Source organism: Brienomyrus brachyistius, unplaced genomic scaffold (assembly GCF_023856365.1).
Source record: "Brienomyrus brachyistius isolate T26 unplaced genomic scaffold, BBRACH_0.4 scaffold205, whole genome shotgun sequence".
NCBI lineage: Eukaryota > Metazoa > Chordata > Actinopteri > Osteoglossiformes > Mormyridae > Brienomyrus > Brienomyrus brachyistius.
Window position 1 is genome coordinate 1 of NW_026042480.1, and position 8,939 is coordinate 8,939.

Genomic DNA, 8,939 nt, shown 5'->3' on the forward strand with positions numbered 1-8,939 from the left:
GTGAGGTCTCCTGACTCTGGGCTTTCATAGGTATATAAGGCTACATACTCTGATTGGATGAGAGACAGAATGGCCAAATGATTTTTAACTGCCACAAAACCTGCCTTCTGATTAGACAGAAAATCAACGGTCAACAGCCAGTGACAAAATCCGGCTTTCTCCTTTTCGACAATGGCCTCTCACACCAGACCCTGTTTCAAGGTTACTTCTGACATGCTAGCAGCAATACCATTAATATCAAGATGATTAAAAGGTACGCAAGAGAAGTCAAGATGACAATATGCTAGATTACAGATGGCCAAACAAAGTGAAGAGTAGTGACTGGCTAAAATGGAATGTTGGGTATCAAAGAAAGACACAATGTATGCAAAATGCGCTTCTGCTTAGCTTAATTTAACTTCTTTTCATTCAAATTCTTCCCTGGAAAAGAAACTTACCTTCTTGTAGAGTATTGTCAGGGTTATTGAACTCATCCACAGAAGAATATAGGGGTCTGGCAAAATAAAGTGAAAAAAATGGATCGGCGATTCTGCTCATACGCATTTTTCAATAGAAAAAGAAAAAAATCCCTTACAAATTGATCTCGCTTATCTCAACCAATAATATAAGCACAAAAACATCACAATAGCATTCATAAGTGTTGAGTCAATCAGTCAAACCAAATTTACCATACTAAATCTAGCACATTTTCTCAAACATGTCACAAAGAAAAGGCAGGGATTATTTAAAATCACTCCTAGATGCCTGCCCCGAAAAATGCAAATCAAATACCACTTCAGTAATAAATACGTAGAAATATGGAATTAGAATAAGGAAATGGCTCAGTAAATGACCACCAGTCTCCAGGTAGCTGACAGGCTTTGGTCCTGAGCAGAACCAGAACCCTTCTGGAACCTCCCGAGGAACCGCCAAGAGTGTCACTTACTCATTCCGGCTCAGCCCTGCACCCCATTCAGCTCCCCCAGCCACCAGTTTTCCTGCTGCTCCAGCACCGTGATGATGTCATCCTTGGAGAAGTTCAGGTGGGTTGTCCGTCTTGGCCGTCCAGGAGCACAGCGCTTGCACCTGGAGGCCACTTGCCATCCTGACAACGCAGAAAACCATGTCTGTCAGCCGGGACACCACTCAGGAAACAAGATCTGATCTAGACGTACTTGAAACTACCTTAAAAATACCCCCCAAAAATGGACATTTTGATAAATGTTAACATGAAAGTTTACCAACTTATGAATATACCTAGAAAGTTAACACTCTCGTGCATACATGGTACATCTCAGTGTATTGTTATATATGTGCAAACACATGCACAAATATGACCAAAAAAACAACATATATACAAACTACACTATTAGCAAACATAGTTGACTTGTTTATGGCGATAAAATCATGCATTTGTGTTGGGGGCCCCTTGCTGGCCACAAAGTCACCACCTTGTGGAGGGGCCCCAAAGTGGCTTTTTAAATGGGTCCCCAGAAACAGCAAACCTGCTTCTGATTGTTATATATAAATAAAGAAAAAGCATAGTACAGAACAAAATACTGCAGTAACGTGCAAGACAGTCGCAGAAGCAGTTGAAGGCTTCTGAACAGACATGGTTCAGATGCAGCCATGCAAACAGGCCACAGACTCACTGGCACATAAATACGCATAGGCATGCAGTGGAAATACAGAAAAGAACACGACCGATCGGGTGGGGCCAGTTCTGAATTCTCACTCGAGACAGTTACGGTATTCTTCAGGTAGGGGGCGCTCCCAGGATAACTACCTGTCCATACTCCATAGAGGCAGAGCCTGGAGGGTGGGTGGGAGTGAAGGCAGAGTTCTGCCCTGCCCCCCCAGGAGTGCTCTGTCCTGCTGGGAAGGTACTGGAATTAGCCTCCGCCTTGCTGAAGTAGGGACAGACCAGGAGAAAACGGTCAGTGAGACCCACATAAGCATTCAGATATGACACAGGACCAGTTTAGATGCTGGACACCAAGGGGCAACATTACCTTGCAGAGACTGAGGTAGATGCAGTTGTGGGCATCAGAGCCTGCTTGGTGCTGGCCGCTGATTCCGGTTGGCTGTGCTTCTCGACGTAGCTCTCAGGGAACCAGCCCATCTTGCCCTGGTAGCTGCCATACAGCCAGCCCTGCTCGCCTTCCGTCTTCTCGTCCACCTGCGGACTCAAGGCGATTGGTTTAAGGGCTACCACATGACACACATGGCGTACTATCCAAAACCAGGTCACGACTGGCCAGAAAACACCCTAAAACATATGAAAGGAGAAATGTGCCATTAATAAATTAAATATGTCTACATGTTTATTTATTTTGTCACAGGGGCACTTGTACCCCTCTGTCCTCCCCCCCCCAAAAAACTGCTCCTTGTTGCACTTTATGGTGAACAAAAGGATTCTAGATCTAACTGTAAAACACCCGAAAAGGATTCAGAAAAAAAGAGCTAATCAGGCACCAGGGCATGATTCAGCACATTTAATTTATGGTACAAACAGATTAACATATGGGGGTGCACTCTGTATACCTCAATCAAGCTGTCCGTTGTCAAAGGTGAGCTCGTCCGCGTTCCGTGCTGTGAAGGGGGTACAGGGCTCTGTAGGTTGTCAGGGAGGCCGATTTCCTGTGCGTTGACTTGACGGGGTCTCAAATTCCTGCAACGACAGTGAGTCAGTCACCTCCATGTGTGACTGTTCTTCAGAACGCTGTGTCACTAATGACGCACTGCAGCTATTGAACCAGCACACGACACCTCGGGTCTGCTGATGGGACACTTGCATTTGGAGGCTGATGAAGAAACTGTACAAACCCCACCGCTAATGGTAGCTTTACGTGTCTGAGATTGTGATTTGTCACTGCGTTTCCACACCTCCCGAAGGGGGCTGCATCGAGGCCATAATCCTTACCTTTTCGCTCCTCTAGGCCCTGATCAGGGCCGACAGCTTCTCATGAATGTCTGTCTTGCCTAAATTGTGCTGCTGCTGCTGCTTTTGCTGCCGGGCCTCTTCCTCCCGCTGTCTGGCCACGGCCTCCTCCTCCTGTTGCTTTCTCCTCCTGTCCTCCTCTCGCCGTCTCTCCTCTTCCTGTCTCTTCTTCTCCTCTTCCAGCCTCCTCCGCTCCTCCTCCTGTCTCCTCCGCTCCTCTTCCTGTCTCCTCCGCTCCTCTTCCTGTCTCCTCCGCTCCTCTGCATCCCTGACAGCAGCTATCTGAGCCCGCTGACGTCTTCTCTCCTCCTCCTCCCTCTCCAGCTCCTGCTCCTCCTCCTTCTTCCTTCTGTTCTCTTCCTCTTGCCTCCTTCTCTCTTCCTCCTGCCTCCTCCTCTCTTCCTCAAATCTCTTTTTCTCTTCTTCCAGTCTTTTCCTCTCCAGCTCTAGCTTCCTTCTCTCTGCCTCCACCTTTCTCCGCTCCTCCTCTTGCCGCCTCCTCTCCTCTTCCTTCTGCCTCCTCTCCTCCTCCGCCCTTTTATGTTCCTCTCGCCGCCTCTCCTCCTCTATCCTCTTCTCCTCCTCCCTCTTCTGGGCTTCTCCTGCCTCCTCCTCTCCAGCGGCCCGGCGGTTCCGCTCAGCCTGCTCCTGAGCGGCGCGCAGTTTGGCCCGGAGTTCACGCTCACGTTCTTCCTCCTCCTTCAGCTTGGCCTCCGCTCCTCCTGGATCCTCCTCCGCCGCTCCTCCTCCTCCCGCTCCAACTTCACACGCCACTGCCGCTCTTTCTCCAGCTTGGCTTGCCTGTGAATGACATGATGCATCACATTGAAGCTGAATTTGGCCCAGCACCACATCATGGCCCTTCAATCACGTGATGCAGCTATATTTTCTTTTAAACAAACCATCAAGGTCACGTCATCCATTCAAATTTAATGCTTTAACTGAACTTTGTCACACTGGGTCTGTAATTGACATTAAAATTTGCTCTTAGCCATCTGACATGTTCTGACATTATGTAGGTGATGTGTTGACCCACTTAAAAATAGAAAAACAAACAAAAAATAAGTAAAAGGGAGCTCTGGATCCCCAAGGACCAGCTTGGGAAGCACAGTGTTAAAGTGATATTAAAAAGCGATTTAGGACAGGTCAGCACCATTGCAGGGAAACCAAACCTGGCACCATGACAGCCAACAGAAATGCAAAACGACAACAGAGCATGCAGGCCTTGCAGGAGGCCTAGCTCACCTGACCGCCTCCTCCTCCTCTCTCTTCCTCCTCTCCAACTCCAGTTCTCGCCTCCGCTGCAGGTCACATAGCTTGTCGGCCTTGACCTGCCGCAGTCTGTCCAGGACCTGCTGCTGCTTGGTCTGGCTTTCCCCGGAGCTCCTGTGGGAAGGGACCGGGCCCGCACCACCATTAGCGCAGAGCACCAAGCCACACCGCCAACCACCACTCGCTATACAAGGTACAGACACCAGATCCAATTCAGAACACACGGGATTCTGGGCCATAGATTATGGATGTTTTGAGGCTTCACTTCTCCACTTTATTCTATTTACAAATGCTACTGGCCCCTGTACAGCACACATTGATGCCTTTCTACCACCAGTAATGCCTCCTCACCTTGATGTCCACGTTGTACTGGTCCATCTCCGACAGTTTTGCCACGGTTATCCTTCTCCAGCACATCCAGCTGCTCCTTGAGTTTCCGACAGACGATGTCCTTCTCAGTCACGCCCCTCTTTACGGAGGAAAGAGTCGGACCTGTATACAGAAACACTACCTCTAAGCAAGACCCTTCACCTGCAATTGCTTCATCCTGGGACTGACAATCTACATCTAAGCCCTGCAAGGAAGTCCTCCAACTTGCAGGGAAAACTGCAAGGGGGTTGGTGGCAGGGTTGGCACTCCAGCCACCGGAAAAAAATGTACACTGTTCCATTCCATTCGGACTAGTGTGATGCTGAGGTGTCACCCGCTGCACGACTACACTCAGGTTCTCATCCCTGAGGTGGTTCGTGTGGAGGGTGCAGCAACGCGCTGTATCAGCAGGGGGCCCTTACATTAACAACCCTAAGTGCACCTCGAGGTTATATGGTAAGTATTTTCTTGTTGACATGTGAGAGGGAGGGCTGTGACAGATAACCTGGCCCCCACAATCCCCCACTCCACCCAAACCCTACAGAGCCGAGATGAGTTGGTAGCCGACTTGTGCCCAGAACTTCTGGAAACTCCTGTACTGCTGGAAAAGCCTTCCAGGGGGGGTTACATCTGAAAGCTGGCTGAAAGAACGCCAAGATTCTGCATTGCTGTCATCGAAGCAAAACTGTCGACTGCTCCAAGCCTTTTACTCTAAGGTGAATAATGTAGCTAAAATATAAAGATGTATTACAAGTGGGTGCATCCAAACTTTTTGTCTGTAGTGTACACCTACATTTTAGAAGCACAAGAAGCATGTACCAACCCATGTGCCACCATGACATTTAAGTACTTCAAGAATGACTGCAGGGGGGGGGGGGCGCCAGGTAACGCAGGGAGAAGCAGGGAGATCAGACTCACCAGACCTACTGTTCAGCCCCATGTTGCATAGGATCTCCTTGCATCTCTGCTGCTCCACAATCAGCTGAGAATGTTTCCTCTGCCCCTCCTGCACAAAAACAGGCCAAACTCCCTCAGAAGCTGGAGAATCCTGATATAAACCCTCCCTGGAAACTTCACCCTATCTATCTATTGCTTTTATAGTAAATTCCCCCCCAAAAAAACTGCACATTCTCCAGGAAAGGTGTGAAGAACAGTCTCTCCCATGGTTGCCAAAATCTGAAGACTGCTAATCAGACAGGAGTGGCACAGCTGTTGTATAACGCACAGCAGACATAACGCCAGATCACATGGAAAAAGAACCGTGTTGAATCTATTTATCAGTGTTGCAGCTGGTGCTCGTCCCATAGCTGCTGGGATCTTGGACGGCAGCGGAGGAAGGCCGCAGACCTCAAGCTGCCGCTGCAGGGCGTTGACCTCCAGCAGGCAGCTGTCCTGCTTCTGACTGATCAGTTCCAGCTCTCCTTCTGGATGCTCCTCTTGCTCTGGACGTCCCTGAGTCGGTCAGAGATCTGCTTGTGCTTGTCTCTCTGAAATTAAACAGTGGTCTTATGAGTCCTGAGGGCGGGAATATTGTCGCTGTGGACACAAGCATGTGTACCATTGACATCTGAAAGGAAAACGTGCGTCTCTGATAGTGCGATTTCAACAGCTGGCTGTTCCTCGTTCCTGAAGGGGAATGCAGTCGGTCGGGGCAAACAGGTGCAGGACGGCCTGGTCCTCACCACAGCCTCCAGCTCCAGCTCCAAGCTCCTCTTCTTGGCCTTAAGCTTGATGATGTCCTCTTGTTCTTGGTTCCTCTGATTCAGCAGCTCCTGTCGCCTCCTCCACTCCCACTCCATCTTCCTCTGACGCTCCAGCTCCTGCTTAGCAGCCTGCAGGGACACACACATGATCACGACCAAACACACACACACACACACACACACACACACGCGCTAATCACAGGTCGCACACGTTCACACACAAGCTAAACCAATAACCAAATACATGCTGTCAAACCTTCCCAGCCATTCAGAGATGTACATAAAACGGAGTTTCACCAGTAAACTAGTTTAATTAGTTATAATGCTGTATTTGCCCAACACAGGGTTACAATAATGAAGTTTTATTAACTTCCAGCCAATTATCACAGGGGGGCCTGGAGTCTATCAGGACAGCACAGGGCACCAGGCTGGGGGGGTACACCCTGGACGGGATGTCAGCCCATCGCAGGGCACAAAACATGCACTTACACTAGAACCTCGCACTGCAGAGAATTAAAGGCACCAGACCACCTAAGGGCATGTTTTTGGAGGAAGGCCACACAACACTGGGAGAACATGGAAACTCTCAAAGAGTGGAGGTGGGATTCCAACCCCCAGCTCTGAAAGGTATGAGGCAACAGTGCTGGGTGAATCGCCAACAACATTAATTTGCTAACCCAAATGTGATTGGCTGGGACTGGACCAAAGACCAAAGAGCGACTGCCTAACCCCAAGTACAATGCTAGCATTCCATACTAGAAAGACTGACCTCCTTGCGTTCCAGCTCCTTTAAGCGCTCTTCCTCCTTCTGCCATTCCAGCTCGCGTTGCCTCTCCAGCCGCCGCTCCTGCTCCTGTTGCCGCCTCCTCTCCTGCTCCGCGCCTCCTGCTCACGCCGCTCCTGCTCCTCCCGGGCCTTCTGGGCCCGCCTCTCTTGCTCGCGCCGCTCCTGCTCCTGTAAGACCTGCCGCCGCCTCTCCAGCTCAGCGTTTCCCGCTGGAAGTTCTCCTTTAGCTTGTCCTCGAACGAAACTGCAAGGAGGGCCATGCACACGCACACGTGGTAACCATGGCAATAGGGGCAGTGACCTTTGACCTCCTGCAATTCAATGTGAATCAGGTGATTCTTTGTAAAGATACTAAGAAACGGCACATCACTAATACACACTTGTGTCACCAAAAAACATTCACTAGCTGAAGGTGCCTGTCTTTGTGTGTGTGTGTGTGTGTGTGTGTGTAAATCCGTCTGTCCGTTCTACTAATGCTACCATTACTCTTTGTCTTCTGGGTGGTTCAACTTGAATTTCTTCAGGGACGATGGTGCGATTCAAAGGAAGCAATTCCCCCTGCTTCCCCGTTCTGCAAAATACAACATGCCTCCGTGTAGGTAGAAGGTGCTAGAACCTGAGACTCTGAGTCAGGCTACACAGGAACAACCACCATACAGCTTCCCGTGCTCACTCATCAGGAGTCCCTTAGCTGGGCTCAGTCGAAGTATCTCAGTGTATGGGGACACTCTCCCTTTCTGTAACAAAGCCTCCTAGCCTGTGATTCCAGATGGGTCAATGTCCAGCCTGACACAGCATATTCAACCCCCCCCGCCTTTCCCCATTCATTACATATAACTATGGAAAAAAGTTAGAGACCATAGCACCAATTTTTGTTTCACTCAGTTCTCCTTTATGGGTATGGATCTGTGAATAATGTTTTTTTTTCTTTTGCAAACTGCAGCCTGGTTCTTTCCTGCTTCTCATTATGAAGGGCTTCTTCCTTGCTTTATGGGACTTCAGCCCTGCTTCTATGAGCCTGTTATGAACTGTCCTAGCAGTGCACCTCACACCCTGCACTTAACGTTTCCACCAAGTACAGGTCACTTGAGGTCATGATTCATGAGGCACTGTCGGATAAGTGAACGGGCATCTCAAGCATTGGGAAGTCGTTTCCACCCTTTACCTGGCTGCTTTCTGGCACTTTCTCAGTGTCTCCCGTTTCACCATATTCTTGTACACTTGCGTACTTAGAACCTGGAAGCAACCTGACGCTCAGCGTACCTTTCTGCCAGCAAAACCAGCTTTAAACAAGCAGATTTTTTTTCCAGTTATAGAGTGGTCTCAATTTTTTTCCAGAGCTCTATTTACTGCTCTGCCGGGTTCACCGATTGGCCACCGGCGGCGGGCTGTCTACCTGACGGAGGGGGGCACCAGGTCCCCGGGAAGCGTGAGGGGCAGCGGCTGTCCGGCCTTCGCCATGTCCACCAGGTGCATAGCCAGGATGAACTCCTCCCCTGTCAGCTGGCCGTCCTTGTCCACATCTGCCAGGTTCCTTGGGAGAACATGTGGGAAGGTCAGTAATCGAACCGGGTGCACAGATGGCGAAGACCAGCATAACTTCACCCAGACCATGAGGGGTCCAATTTAAAAACCAAACTAACCTACAAAAAAATGACAACTTACCCTGAGTTTTGTCCAACTGTAGGCTAATGCAAGTGTTCCAAGCATGTTTAAGGTATGCTAGGGCTAGGCTATGAAGTTTGTTAGGTGAGCTGTAATAATAAAATGTATTCTCACCTAACAATATATTTTTTTAGCAGTATTTTGAGAGACAGACATATAAAAAACAAAATGCCTTTAAATTTTTTTATTTTTTTTTAAAGCAGTGATTATTGCAGCACATTAAA

General features: G+C 49.1%; 1 pseudogene; it reads right to left on the reverse strand.

Annotated features, from left to right (window-relative positions):
• Nucleotides 1-2,914: 2,914 nt before the first annotated feature.
• Nucleotides 2,915-7,310, reverse strand: LOC125728215 (trichohyalin-like; annotated as a pseudogene).
• Between the last annotated feature and the right edge of the window lie 1,629 nt (nucleotides 7,311-8,939).